This window comes from Agelaius phoeniceus, chromosome 1 (assembly GCF_051311805.1).
Source record: "Agelaius phoeniceus isolate bAgePho1 chromosome 1, bAgePho1.hap1, whole genome shotgun sequence".
NCBI lineage: Eukaryota > Metazoa > Chordata > Aves > Passeriformes > Icteridae > Agelaius > Agelaius phoeniceus.
Window position 1 is genome coordinate 148,254,323 of NC_135265.1, and position 15,859 is coordinate 148,270,181.

Below are 15,859 nucleotides of genomic sequence, written 5' to 3' on the forward strand. Positions count from 1 at the left end.
CACACACCTCAACCTGCTTTGTTGTTTTTAGGAAGGATGTCACATTTTCCACATAGGTGACTGATTCTCTAAAACTAAAGAGAAGCTGCATAAGAATTTTATTTCTTAAAATTCTGATTTGGAATCTGTGCAGTGTGTTTTATCCATTAATTTTTTATCTCTGTTCTTTCAGGACTTCTTTTAAATATAGGTTTTATGGCATATATATGGTCTAGGAAAAGAAAGTCTGAGCATCATAATAGTTTTAGGCTTTGTTCTTGAAGTGTTCCATTTTTTATCTTCTGTGCTACTTCTTGGGGTTTATTTTTTGCTTATGTATGCACATGCATGCATTATCCATACACATGCTTCTCTATCATCTCAATTGCCTACCCTGCCTTTTTTATAAATCACTTTTAAAATTACTGGCTATTCTCTGTGTCATATGTAATTTAATACAATATTTATAATCATGGTAAAATGAACAATCACGCAGTGCTATTCTGTGCATAGTTAGAAGCAATCTTCATAAATAAGGATTTAATAAAAAACAGGTTTCATTTTTTACACTCTAATTAAAAATTAAGAAGAAACAAAATAAAAGAAGAGCAATAAAAACAGACTGAATTCTACTCTAAATTGCATACACTAACCTGATTGGATTCACTGGATTTGCTTTTATTTAGAATGTGTATAAGGGAGAAAAGCAGAGCTTGGAGTGGCCATTCCTGAAATGGAGAGTGAGCTGCAATAACAGGGTGGTAATTAAGGACTGCCTCTAGCATGCTCCTTCCAAGGAGCTCATGTGCCTTTGCTCGCTCTCCAAGAGTGTTACCTGAAAATTCATTAAACACAAAGCTCCAGGTTCAGCAAGGCAGCCAACAGAGCAGCAGAGACCAGGGAAATATTTGTCACTGTTGTTTGATTGCTGCAGCTCAGCTGACTGATAGGAGTGGGCTGTGGTCTCTTGGCTGTGGTGACCCCACATCCTTTTCTGGGTCCTCATTTTGTACTTCCCTACCTTTGCCCTGCTCTGTTGGGTGACCTGTACTGGGGGCTGTGGGAATTTGATCCATCATGAGCTTCTCATCCACAAGGAGCTCATTCTCACCCTCTGGAAACAAAAGTGTCTGAAGTGGTGTGGTGCAGATGGGACATTCCAAGGTCAAAGCTCAAATTCTAATTGCTGCTCAAAGGGGTTTCTCATAAATAATGTGGAATATGCACAAGGAACCAGAAGGATAATTTGGAGTGGGGAAATCCTTGTCCCCACTCTGAATATGGCCACTGAGTTATCTTCACCTTTTCTCTTCCATTGTCTTTTGCTTTCTATTGTGCCCAGCGCTGGTGCCCCAACAAAGGAAAGATGGGGACCTCTTGGAGCAAGTCCAGATGAGGCCAGGGAGATGCTCACAGGGCTGGAGCACCTCTCCTGTGAGGCTGCAAGACTTGGGGTTGTTGAGAAGAGAAAACTTCAGAAAGAACTTCCAGCACCTTCCAGTACCTAAAGGGGACTACAAGAGGTCTGGAGAGGGACTTTTGACAAATGCATGGAGTGACAGGACAAGAGGAATGGCTGGAAGCTGAAGGAGGGGAGGATTAGATTGGATGCAAGGGACAAATTCACTGTGGGGATGGTGAGGCACTGCAACAGCCTGCCCAGAGATGCTGTGGATACCTCAAGCCTCAAAGTCTTCAAGGCCAGGCTGGATGGATTTTGAAGAAACTGGTCCATTGAAAGGTGTCCCTGTCCATGACAGGGGAGTTGGAACAAGATGATTTTTAAAGTTCCTTTCAACCCAAAGCGTTCTATGATTCTATGTGGCTTTTTCTGCTGCTTTGTGAAATTTACAGAGACAGAATATATTAGTTTTCTGCATTTTCCCCCTGAATGAACCCTGTAGGCATAAGCCCACATGATTTTAATGGTTTTAAAATATTTATTTCAGTTCCTTTCTCCTATTGGGTATTTTTTGTGGTTTTGATTCTTTGTCACTTGTTAGATGCCAAGCCAATTTGTGAAAAGGAAATGGAATCATATATTCTCAAATTCATTGTATTGGATATATTCAGCATTTCTAATGCTCTTTTTCCATGTCCAGCCATAAGACACAAGACTTCTTTAGGGAAAAAAAAGAAAATAAAAACAGAGGAAGTGTTTTATTTGAGCAGCAAGCCCAAATCTTAATTACCTGTCTGGATGTAGACATCCAGAGATGGTTTCAGACATTCACACAGGTGAAGAAGGGTTGTTCATGTCACCTTCCTGTAATTATATGAAGACAAGAGAGGAAACCATCTGGCTAATGAAATCAGTGGAGTTGGTACTAGATAATCTTTAAGGTCCCTATGAACTTAAACAATTTTATGATTCTGTGATTATTATGGAACAATCAAGGGCAAACATGGGTAATAACACTTGAGAAGTACTCAAGATTGTTTTTAAATGCATAATCCTTTTCTGTCATGGGAGAATGAGTAAAACATAACCAAAAGAACATGAACCCCAAACTTATTTTCACCTCCAAAACCATCTGGTGTTGAGTGATTTTGGGCATATCTGAGGAAACCAAGGTTCACTGCTTCTCTGGAAGGAACAGATGAATGTAAAATACTGTTTGTGTCCAATCCTTGAACCATTGAAAACACCCCAGTGTGACTTGTTTGAATCTGAAAGGGTTACTTTTATGTCTAGAATTGCCATTTCTCCTGTTCAGAGGAAAATCTCTCCTCACTGGGAGTAAAACCCCACAATTTTCACACTGTGGAAGAAAATAACAGGGAGAGGACTGGGCTATCTCACTTTTTAAAAACTAAAGTATTCCTTATGAGACAGCACATCTCATATGGAAGCTAAACACTTTTGATCTGCTAAATTCTTAAAAGTGAAAGTCCTCATCCTAAGGGAGAGAATGAAGCCTCTTATAAATTAAAATGTTCTCATTTGTATTATTAAATAGTTTCTCAATGGGAAAAGAATAAAATTAGAAACAGGACTTTTAGTGTGAAAACTGGGGGGAGGGATGTTACGAAACTGCTTTCTCTTTGGAACAATGAAAAAGGCTTTCCATGTTTTCAAGGCAATCATTCATGGTCAGTCCTCAAAGAACCTTGCAAATATTGCTGAGGTGTTGAAATGCTGCATGAGAGAGGCAGGCAGTGGAACTGAGCATCACAGAGGGAGCCTGGGGCCCATGGAGCTCAGAGTGACTGGCAGCTTGGAGGTTATGGGGAGCTGTAATACCATCAAGGCTGAGAAGCTAAACCCTTTCTGAGAGTGGCACTGAAGTCACTTACCCTCTTAATGCTTTTGCAAATGGTGCTCATAATTTTGCAAGATGACTTCACCTGGATAAGAACTGGAGACAGCCAGAGACTGGATGCAACATAAAGGTTTTTCCTTAGTTAATTAATGTTAAAATGAAGGATCATAATAAGGAAGTCAGAATATAACCCTCCAAAGAGCCCATTTGTTTATGCTTTATGTACCTACATGTGCTAGCATTTATTATTTTCTGTTGCAAGCAAGCAATAATAATCCTGTGTCTGGCTCCATAAAATGTATGAATTTGCAAATATGTCTGTATCAATATATAGCAATGCACAGTTGGCTAGAATTTGTTTGCATCTATCTGTATTTCTTCAGAGCTGATCTCAGCTCCTATCCAATATAAACCTGTCAGGTTGTCTGTTGTGCTAGGAGATCATTTATATTTCCACTTGTGCACAGTTAAATCATTGTTTCAAAAAAAAAGTAAAAAGTCCAACTCATTCTTGTGTGTGTGTGTGTGTGTGCTCCTCTGTTATTCTTTAGTTCAAACAATATTGTGTTGGCAACTGCCCAAGAAAATTTGGGCACTCAGCATCAGAGCTGTTCCATCATTAAAGTCTTTCAGACATATGCAGACATTGAGAGGTTAAGAGAGAAAGTTTCTTGTTTGTTAAAGCCTCAATGCAGTGTGCCTTATGCTGACTCAGAAAAAGTTTTTACTAAAGCCTTGTGGGATTAGGAAAAGGGGCTAAAATCTAGTCTGATTACATCAGAATTGATTAAATGCACTGTAATCCTCATTCTCTGATGACAGCCTTTTAACTGAATTTAGTTTCCTTGCACTACACTTTAAAACAAAGTTCAAGGGCTTTAGTAACTAAAGCCACAGAATTACAGTCTCTCTCTGACTCCTAAATGTGAAAAAGTATGATATGAGGAAAAAAGGTAGATAGTATCAAAGTCATTATTTTGACAGTTTTATCACAGTACAAACAACTGCTCAGGTTTCTGAGTATTCACTGATAGGTATTTCTCTCCTTTTTTTGCATTCTGCAATTTAGGTCAGCCTTTCAAAGCAAAGGTAGTCATTCTTTTCAGAGGCAGAGCACTATTTAACTTGCCTTTTCACAAGCAACTCAAGGTGTTTCATTGTCATCTGAAATGTGACAATAGAATCCTCCACTAGCAAAATACCATTTTTTTCCTAGAACAATGCCCAAATTCTAAAGATCTAATCAGTAAGAAAAAACAACCACGTTCAAAATTGAAAGATTTGAACCTCAAAAAGCAGAGACATGCAACTTTGCTGCCTATAAAGCGTTTCCCACAAGGGGTTTCAAAATCCAGGCAAGATTTTCCTCCTTTACAATACAATATTTATAAAATTAAGCCGGTCATGCCATCATTATGTTTGTCAAGTACAGGCTCAGCGACTCTTCTGCAGAGGTGAGGTGGCAGCAGATACCTCAGACTGGAGGTGCAGCCAATTACATCCAGCAAGTTGAAACATTTAAAAGTGGATTTCTCCCACTTGCAGAAAAATTTCTCTTTTGCTTATTAGGTGACTTTATTACAAATTAGTCTGACTGAAGCATAAGGATTTTTTTCCATTAATCCCCCTGGCAGTGAATGGAGCCATAGTGCTGCTGAAAGTGTAGCTTTAACACTGAGGAGCTTCTTGCCTTCTTTTTTGTATGAAGAGACTTGGATTTTCCCCCCTTTAGACAGTAGTGTTGATGAACCATGGAAAAGTAGGTCTTTGTATGATACAGATCCTTCTTCATTTAAAATTTAAACATAGGTGCTCTTTGCTCCACTATAGGATGACTGATAATATGTCATTTATTGATCTGTTTGGCCCAGCAAATATCCCTGATCCCACTGGGCACAGCCCAAACATCTCTGTGCTTATCCTCTAGCAAGAAAGTGCTGGGACACAGAGAGCTGGGTTGCTTTTTCCTCCATGGGGAGCTCTGTCCTATTACACCTAAATTTGAAAAGCTTCAACCCTGACAACAGCAGATGAAACCTGTTGGTCCTGGCATGATGTATCTTCCCCATAATCATGTGTGTGTGTGTATGTCCTATTAGAGGTAATCAGGGTTATGTATTGAGAGCAGATGCTCTTTAACCAATAACTGTCTCATGCTATTATGGCTGAATTTATTTAAAAGCTGTTGTCTGCCCATACCATGTGAGCATTAGAGTGCAGATTTCCACAACAAACCATTGAGAAAATTGTCAGTGCTGCTGATTATCACAGTGCAAGGATAAATTTCAGATTCATAAGGCTGACTTTTATTCCCAAGTTGACTTCAGTGGTGCAAAACAAAGCCTTGAACCACAAAAGATGAGTGTTCCCTTTACAACAAAGCTGCAGTTCAAAATTGCCTTGGATATGAGAAGGTGAACCTCAATGTTACATTGCACTTGGACTTGGGAATGGGTGGGGTTTTGACCAGAGTTAATAAAAAGGCAGAGGTTGGAGAAAGAAAAAAATTAATCTGTGATAAGTTTGCTCTTGGGTTGAAAGTGCAATTTGGTGTGAGCTGGGTTTGCTCACTTCTCCAGGTCAGTGTCATGAAGTATTGCAAAGCTCACTTTCCAGCTCAGGTCACTCAGGGCAACAGGTTACAAAAGCCTCTGTGAGAACTCGGGGGAAAGTAATGGGAAATGCTGTGTTTCATAAAAAAGGCAAAGAAAGAGAGAAAGAGACATAGAAGGGAGAGTGTGGGTGAGGAAAAACAATAACAAAACACATTTACTGTGCGAGGGCAGCTCAGCATGGGAAGCTGAAGTGAGTCAGGGGAAAGCAGGGTTTTGTTATCACACACATTTTTCATCTCAGTCCTCATCTCTCCCTACACACAAAGGCAAATGGATGGGCTCTGTCTACATTGCACAGGATTTCACATTTCTCCTTGAGCAGTGACTGCAGATCTAGAAACTCAGGGCTGCCCTGGGTTCTGACTCTTTTGGAGGTGTATGGCCTCTCTTCTTGATATTGTGGACTTCCTCCCTGATGTGCTGCATGCAGATGTGGCTAGATCTTTGTAAAAGCTACTTCTGAATCCCTCTATGCCACATTAAGTCTCATAATGCACAACATCTCCTGAAATTTGGCCCAGAGTATATAAGATTCTCAAACTCACTTTGCAAAATGCCTTTATGGCTGGTTCTTCACTGGCAGGTGAGGTTTCATGAGGTTTCTGGTAGAAGGGAGAGCTGTCTGTGCTTTCTTTACCACAGAGTCCTGGGATTATTTCCTGCTATGGGAAAAAAAAATGAACAGCAAGAGGGAAAGACTGCAACCTCCAAAATTATGTATTTTTTTTATTTTATGTATTTACTTGTTTACATAAAACTTGTAGCACCAGACAGAAAATCTCAATTCAACTTCTAATTAGAAGGCACTCAGAAACCCATTCCTTTTTTCCAGAAATAACAGCACAGGTGTATGGACACATTCACACACTGGGGTGACAGTCCCTAGAGGACTCCTTGGGACAGCACAATTAGGATTCACTACTGTCTACCCAACACACAGGACTCAACATGGTACCTCTCCTTCACAGACAAATCCTCTGCTCTTTCTTCGGTGACCAGGAGCCAGCTTTGAAGGGGAGTCCATTCGCTATGAATCAATAAGAAAATATCTTAACACATTGTTCAGCCTCCGGCTTTATAGCAATCCAGATTAATTCAGTGACAGTTGTCAGTAAAAATTCATATTTTTCCATGCAGATCCTTAATGTGGGTTCAAATGCATGGCTGACCCATACATTTGGGCCTGTTTAAGTCCTGGGACTGAGTTACTTTCTGCATAAAATATTTTTTTTTCCTGAATAAATACAATGTGCTGCAGAGGGTAAGTACATGTCAGTGGTTAAATTTACTGAACACTCCAGAACAGCAGCAAAAATGACCTTTCTGGCTGGGTCTTTAGGTGAGCAAAAGAATGTTGCTCTGATGTTTCTGTCTGGTGTTTCAACCTTGCAGGGCCGTTTTTTGTAGCACAGATGTCTGAGCAACCTCCCAAAGGCAGAGGTGAGCAATTCCTTAGGGGAAGCAAGTCAGGCATTTAAGAGATGAAGAGTTGTTGAATTCACAGTACTTCAGTCTGCTTTTCTAACCCAAACCCAGACTTAACAGATGGGTCCTAAGGTCTTTTTCATGACCCCCCATGCTGTCACTGAGATCAGAAATCCCCACTGCAGTTACTGGAGAGTTCCCTTGTTCTCATCTGTTATGGACTTTGACTCCCTGGGGAGAACATGGAAGTCAAGGAACTGAGTAAGGCTGACACTCTGGTAGTGAGCTCACAGGATGGACCCAAAATACTATTTTTATTTTGGGATGGGTAACTTAATTTTTCCTTTTTTATTTTTTAATTATCTTTTCTGGTCTTTCCCAGCTTAAATCTATTAACGCAATAGCAATCTGCTTAAAGAAAGGCCAATTAAAACAAAAATAAATTTTAAAATTTAAATAAAAAGGAAAGTGATGAGGTGGGTCACTGCTATGAATTCATTAGTAAACTGTGCAAAATGCAGAGCCCCAGAAAGCTTCCACCAGCAGCCCTTGATCTAAGGATGAGTGGCTCTATCTCCTCTTCTGCAATTGCAGCCTTTGCTCCAGTTACATTATTCCTGCTCAGCTTGACTATGTTTTTCTATATTTCCCCTGTCTATTTTCTGAAGAGGCAATTGTTGTGAATGGTGGAGAAGGTTGAGTGTCTGACTGAAATAAAGGAAAATTAGTTTTTAAGGAGAGCAAATTGGATAGAATAGGACCCGTAAGGATAACAAGTTGGCGATAATTCAGTGTAGTCTTCCTGTTCTGCTCCTGTTTATTAAATATTCTTATTGACTTCTGCTTCTCAGTACTCTCTGTTCTAGTGTACTAAATTACAGTAACTGAATATTCTGTCTACATATGCTGACTGGTCATTTGAGAGATGAGTGCACTTAAGACAGAAATGTTTTCCTTTAGTCCTTGGATCCTTGAAATGCCTGTTATAAAATGTACATCTGCAAGAAGGCACTTCTCCTTGCCAAATGAGATTTAATGCTGAAAAAGCTGCAGAGCTAAATAAAATAATAAATTTTGAGGAGGAGCCTTCTTTTTGACTCATATTGCTTTTTTCTAGCCACTGCTAGAATTTTGGGTTAGGAATTAATGCCTCCATACCCATATTCTCCCTCCAATAAAAGAAGTCCTAATACAAATGTATACCATGAAGCTTATTTTTCCCTTGTTATGGCCTATTGATGGAGTTTCTCAAACTTTATACATTTTGGTTTCTGTTGCTTGAGGAGCAACATGCTCTGAGTGTCAGCCTCTTTGGCAATGAAGGGTAAACCATAGTGGGCCAAGGAATGCTGTCAAGAACAACCAGGAATTTAGCCCTCATATTTAACTGTTACTGTTTTCTCTGAAATAGTTTTGACAAGCGCATTTAAAATTCTTTTGGATGATGCCTGGATGTGACAAGAGGAATAAGCCAGTGACTGTTCTCAGTAGACAGCACAGGTGACATTATCCTGTTCTTGGGTGAGAAGCCTTGCTCTGTGGATTTGTACCATGGTGTCATGGACAGACAACAGGTGCTGCTCAATTTTATTTACTACTGCAGAGTAGATTAAATGTTCCAACTTCCTTCTCTTTTCAGAAAAAGGGCATAGGGAGAAATTCCAGTCCTCTCCCTTCCCTAATTTACTTAGTTCAAGGCCAGGTTCAGTGGGGCTCTGAGCAGACAGGTCTGGTGGAAGGCACTCCTGCCCCTGGCAGGGGGAATTTCACTGCCTTTCCACCCAGCCTGCCCCATTCCCAGAGGCAGGGAATTTCCCACAAGGGTACAGCTTTGAGGTCCCCCCTTCTGATGAAGAATGGAAGCCAATTCTTCTAAGGGCCAGGCAGACATGTGACCATTGGGAGATTTTACAGGAGTGTGGAATTTTCTTAACTGTAATTCTCCTTCTTGAAACCTCTCTTATCTGATATGTTGGTTATTCTCTGAGAACCCTTTTCACAATAAACTCCCAGAGGAGAAAATGAGGGACAAATGCCTGCTTTCCTAATCTCAATTAAGATTGTTTGTTAATCTGATGGTGAACTGCTCAGCAAACTACACAGCAAAAAAAAAAAGAAATGCTCCTCCATTTGCTCAGAGATCGAACTTGCGGGCTCGTGAGATATTTGGCACTGAAAATAGTCACATTTATGAACTTCAAGTGCCTCCAAATACAGATGGAAGAAGTACATTACTTTGGGAACATATTTAAATTTATAATGTATAAATATAAATTCTATTCCTCAATGCCCTCTTTTTATAGGGCTGCCTTTATTCCCTGTACTAATGATTGTGATTTGTCCTTGCTTCTCCTGGAGGACCATTCCTTGTCTTCCATTGCTGAACTAAACACGTGCTCCATCTTGCTTTGCTGTCTCTGCAGCAGAGGCCAAGCTTGCTTCCAAAAGGGAATTCAACATCCTCAAGCTCAACATTGAGTACTGAGTGATTTGGAGGCAGCTGTTCAGCAAACATTCATCTTCCATTTGGAGGATCAGCCTTTTAAACCAAATGCAAGACTCTCCCACTGAATTAAGCCCCAATACTTCACACCAAACCATGAGAATTTCCCTGCCTTAGTAATCCATTAAGCATATGCAGTCTTTTATTAGGGGGAAGATAATTTTTTCCAGTAGGAACTAGAATCATACAATCATAATGGCTTGGGTTGTAGGGGACCTTAGAAGATCATCTTGTTCCAACTCTCCTGCCATGGGCAGGGACACCTTCCACCAGACCAGGTTGCTCAGAGCCCCATCCAACCTGCCCTTGAACACTTCCAAGGATGGGGCATCCACAGCTTCTCTGGGAAGCCCGTGCCAGTGTCTCAGCACCCTCACAGGAAAGAATTTCTTCCTCATATCTAATTGAAATCTACCCTCTTTCAGCTTAAAGCCATTAAGTCATCCAAGTAGTTGCCATAAAGACAAGTAGTTAGTCATCTGTTTTCATTGACTTTAAACAAAATTGCGTGTGAGATTAAAATAAATGCATCTAATTAATTAATCTATGATGTTGTACCTAGCCAAGTACCTGAGCTCTGGTACCTCAGCTTAGAGAAATGCTTGGGAGTAGAAAAGGTGATTTTGTTCTCCCTCTATGGATACAAGTTTTAAGTTTCATACCCCTGGGGTTCTTTAAGCCAGTTAAGATCTTGAAAGTCTGTTGCTCAGCCTTCCCAGTTTAAGGTATTCCTCATCTCCACTTTGCAATCTTTGGAAAGAAGAGTAGGTGCCAGCTCTCATGTTTGCATCAGAAGAATAATTTTGAATTACAAACCCAACCTGTGAAGCTCAATTCTAAATCAGGGTAGAATTCACACCATATAATTAAGATACCTATTTTATCACTCTCTCAAGGGACAAAAAATGAAATTAAGAGCACTGAAATGACCTGGGTAACAACAATCATTTAAGCACAGCAGATTTCTTTCTTGAATTTTTTTCAATATGCAAGTTGTCACTTGCTTCCTTCCCTGTGTCACAGGGACTAGACCAGGAAGAGCTCTTCTGAGTCATTCTCTCAAGTCTTCTATTCCAGAAAAACTTCACCATCTAACCTCTGATTTAATAAACTCAGAGTCAATTCAAATATATATAGTTACCTTGCAAAATTTTAATTTCCCTTTCATAACTCAAAAATCTTGAAAGATAGCCAAAGAATATGGATTCTGACCATACACAGTTGACCTTCCTCTAAATTTTACTATTTGACCTTCATATGGCACCTATCCTGAATTATTCTATATATGGAATTTCATCGAGTTCTTAAATCTCACAATTCTGTGGGAAAGAACTGAAAATTTTCTAAAACCATTGTTTTTGCCAATGCCATTAACTGCTGTTATTTTGTTATACCATGTTCATTTCTCTGAGATGCTTCAGCTTCCTCTGTTTATTCTGAAAAATGATTCAAAGCAGAAGCTCTACAGAGATGCCAACAGTTGGAACAGAAAGAAGTAAGGAGTAATAAAAATCTGTTCAGCAAGAGGATGGGGAAGCAAAAATCACTTTTTATTTCCTTTATTACCATTGCAACTGTTTCTTTGTCTTATGTTAATTGTGAAAATGGAGAACTCCAGAACACAGGGAATAAGTGGGAATATTTCTGTTGTCTTTAATAGAAGAATTATTGGTTTTAATTTTCTTTAATTGTATTTAATATTTGTATTGTCTTAGTCTTGACTTTGGCACAGTATGGATGTCCAGAGAAGGCAGGAAGCATGTTTCTTGACAGGAACACATCCCTTCACTGAGTCTGCTAATGGTTTGTTAAATGCCACACTGTGCAGGCCAGTTGACCTCTCTGCCTTCTTGTCCCCTACTGAGACAGAAGCCACACCAAGCAAGTCATAACAAAGCTTAAATACTTTTAGAAATTGTGTGTCTGCATCTGCTAGAATTTGAGTAAGCCCTTTGGGGCCACTCAAAGTTAAGTATTGGTTCCTCCACTTGTGCTCTCTGGTTTGGCAGTTCCACACTACTGTGGCCCTGAAAGCCAACATTCAATTGCTGATTTTGTTACACAACTGTACATGGGGTGGTCAGGAGAATTTTTATCCAAAGGACACAAACTAAAATAGAATGTGAAATTATCCTTCCTATGGGGGCAGAAAGGACTGAAGAGCTAAGATCAGTTTGGATGTGTGTGTCAGTCAGCACTTCTATTTGTGCTGGAGAGATCAGAATTATTGGGGACTTCTCAGCAGGTATTATCAGCTTAGACTTGGCCACTATGAGAGAGAACCTGTGCCTGACATGTTTTGCAGATGTCATGAGAAACCCTTCTCCAAGTTTTCTCTTAGGTCTGTGTGACTGTGCTTTGCTCCCAAGGTAAGGACTGGGGTAAAACTTTTGCCTTTCCTATTCTTGTGTATTACTCACGTGGTGAGGGTTGTTTAGAGGGAGCTTCAAAAAACCCTCTGTCCATACCTCTGCTTGATTAACAAACTGAACAAAGTGAAAGAGGAAGGAAGGACATGAAGGAAGGGCTGCTGCTTTGCAAAGCCCTGACACAAGCCAGCAGGGATACAGCCAGCTGTACAGCAGAAGTCTTACAAATACTGAGAGCATTTGGACGTGGATTTCGAGGAAATAAAGCTTTATCTGTTAACTCTGACTCTCTTTCCTTGACTTCAGGTTGTACAGTTATTTCCTAATCAAGATGCAGTAACTTCAGTCCCTATCATGTGAGAATGTGGGTGGAAAAGATCCTCTCCTGAATTTCTGCTTCTTTAACATTTCTTCTATGAAAGCAGTAGCACCAAGTATTGTATTTCAATGTCATTATTAATTAAGTGATATTGATGTAATCACTGATGTGATCACAGTTCAGTCTGAACCAAAGAAAGACTCTTAGTGAGACTATAACCTGTTAAAGCAATATCCTGCTCCTGATAGCTGGTCAAGGAAAGAAAAGAAAAGGCAAGGGTCACATTTCTCCTAATACAACACCCTAAACACCAGGAGCCAGCACTTTGGGTACTTCTCTGTCTGAATGCTGCATGTGTATAGTTATGTTTAAAGGTTTTGATGGGTTTTGTTTCCAATAACCCGTCAAATCACATTTTGACATATCTGGAATTGTGTTTCTCTGAGTTCCACTATGTCCTTGTGCTCTCTATGAAAGTATAAATCCTTTTTATGTTTGCTAAGTTCCTGCCTCATTATTTCACTTATCATATACTCACAGAACCATTAAGGTTGCAAAAGACCTTCAAAATCATTGAGTCCAACCTTTGACTGATCACCACCTTGTCAACTAAACCACAGCACTAAATGCCACATCCAGTCATTTCTTAAACACCTCCAGGGATGGTAACTCCATCACTTCTCTGAGCAGCTCATTCCAATGCTTAACCTCCCTTTCAGCAAGAAATTTCTTCATGATGTCCAAAATGAACTTCCTCTGGCACAGCTTGAGGCTGTACTCTCATCCTGCCACTTGTTACCTGGAAGAAGAGCCCGACCCCCACCTTGTTACAACCTTCTCTCAGGCAGTGGTAGAGCATGAGAAGATCTCCCCTGAGCCTCCTTTATTCCAGGCTGCACAACCCCAGCTCCTTCAGCTGCTCCTCATATGACTTATGCCCCTACTCCCTCTTATTTTTAGGTTGTGAGAAAAAATGAGCATATTTCCTTTCTCCAAATTTTTCAAAAAATTATCTGTTTCACCATTTTGTCTCCCCCAGCTTTTCTTTTCAGACAAATTTTCTGTTTAGTATCTATCCATATAGAAAATGGTCCATTTCTTTGGGTCCATTTCTTTCTTTTAGTATTTGTTTTAATCCTATTTTTATTTTAATATGATATGAGAATTGATGCAAAGGACTATTAAGTTTTTATGGATTAGAATGACAATGTTTTCTGGTTAGTTCTCTGTGCTTTTCCTGCAAATCCTCCTGATGAGGATCTGTCCCTTCTCCCAAATAACAAGTAATAGGGCGACAGGAAATGTCCTCTATTGTACATTATTGTACAGATTGGACATTATAATAAAATTTCTTCACTGGAAGGTTTGTCAAATGTTGAAACAGTCTGTCCAGGGAAGTGATGGAATCACAATCCTTGGAGATACTTAAAATACATGTAGAAGTGACACTTAGAGACTTGTTTTAGTGATGACTTGTTAGTGCTGGCTTCACATTCAAGTGATTCAAGTCCAACTTGATCATTCAAGTTGGACTTGATGATCTCAGAGGATTTTTCCAAATAAATGATTCCATAAGTCAAATTACCCTTGCCATTCTGTCTGCTCTTGAGGACTGAGGAGGCATTTTCAAGATGTGAGTCTGTGTTATGAGGAATTTGTGTTCAACCTAATTCTATGAAAACACAGTATTTTTTGTAATGTACACGCAGAAATAAAAGGGTTTCTAACAAAATTTTTACATAAAGGCATAGGTGGGATAAAAAATGGTAACAGAATAGGAATCAAAAGGTGGGCTGTGAGATCTTACCTGATGGACTCTTTCCTGGTATTGAGAAGGAGTTTCTCTTTGGGAGGATTGGAGGTCATCACTGAGCACAGTTCCTTGGTGATTCCTGTTTCTTTGGGTGTGGACATCTCTGGGAAACACCAAATTGAGAGACATTAGTATGGGTAACACAGAATCTCCTACTAAGCAAAACACAACACTGTCATCTCAGTTGTATATAGGAGACAGAAAAGAGTTAAAGGAAAATATGGAATTTAAAACTGGAAGAAAAAATAAAAAAACCCAAAACCCAGCAAAAACCAGGACTTTTTTTCAAAATGGTTATGTTCCAAAAAGTTGTTTTCCTGCAGGTTATGGCTAATCTTGGAGTGAAGCTCATGGCACCTGTTCAAGATGCCAGGACAGGGGGTGTTGTTCAGGCAGGGATGAAGCTGTCCTTTATCAATAACTCCAGCACATTCAGTATAAACAAGCTGATTCCATCTGTGCTGCATCCTGTCATTGCCTGAACAATGCTGAAAGGAAAATCCTACGGCCCACTTACTTCCTGCTCTTGACATATGCAGCGCCAAGAGATTGAAGGCAGCACATGGTTGAAAAGAAAGAAAAGAAATGAGCTAATGGCTGAGCACAGCTCTCCCATCTTGCTGACTCCTCCAGAGATGACAGAATAGGTTCACCTGATGGTGACTCACCACCAGGAAAGCCATGATGCTGTGAATTTTAGGTGTAATCTTTTGCTCTGGTTATATTGCAAAGGGAAAAGAAATGGCAAGTGCAGGCTTTTCATTTCCCAGTTCCAGAACTCCACATTAATGAACAAAATCAAGATACCGTTTTACATGTGGTGGATCTGAGATGCCAAGGTGAGGAAAGCCAGCCTTGAGCTTCTTATGCTTCTTATGAAACACCTTCTTATGGGTTTCTTATGAAAGCAAACAAAATCCTGGGCTGCATCAAAAGGACAGTGGGCAGCAGGTTGAGGGAGTGGATTCTCCCACTCCACTCTGCCCTTGTGAGACCCCACCCAGAGTGCTCTGTACAGTTCTGGTGCCCCCAACATAAAAAGCACAGGGAAGATTTTGGAGCAAGTCCAGAGGAGAACCATGATGTTGGTGCTGATAAGAGGGCTGGGGCATCTCCCCCACAAACACAGGCTGAGAAAGCTGGGGCTGTTCAGCCTGGAGAAGAGGAGGTTCCAGTGAGAATTCAGAGCGACCTTACAGGATCTGAAGGAGCTGCAGGGAAGCCAGAGAGGGACCCTCCATCAGAAACTGTAGTGATAGGACAAGGACTAATGGGTACAAACTGAAAGAGGGGAAATTTATGCTGGATACTAGGAAGAAAGTCTTTACTGTGAGAGTGGAGAGACACAGGATCAGGCTGCCCCTTCCCTGGAAGAGTCCAAGGCCAGGTTGGATAAGGCTGAAATATTTTCAAGGTCCATTCCAATGTCTTAACATTCTGTCAGTCTGTGATTCTCTGATCATGCAAGTTGAGCACTCCAGCTTTGAGTGAGAAAAGGAGAGACAAACATCCGGCATTCATGGGCCTGAATAAACTATTCATGGATTAGTCACAAGAGCTGTGATGGAAGAAA

At 40.2% G+C, this 15,859-nt stretch overlaps 1 long non-coding RNA gene across 2 annotated transcripts; it reads right to left on the minus strand.

The window, feature by feature from the left end:
* Positions 1-6,634: 6,634 nt before the first annotated feature.
* On the minus strand, positions 6,635-14,852 carry LOC143696158 (uncharacterized). 2 transcript variants are annotated; one of them, XR_013185573.1, is made up of 3 exons: positions 14,804-14,852; positions 14,281-14,389; positions 6,635-6,884 (listed from the first exon to the last, which is right to left on the minus strand). It is a non-coding gene; the product is annotated as an uncharacterized LOC143696158 (long non-coding RNA). The 2 variants fall into 2 exon arrangements; XR_013185571.1 differs by lacking the exon at positions 14,804-14,852 and adding an exon at positions 14,644-14,747.
* Positions 14,853-15,859: the final 1,007 nt, after the last annotated feature.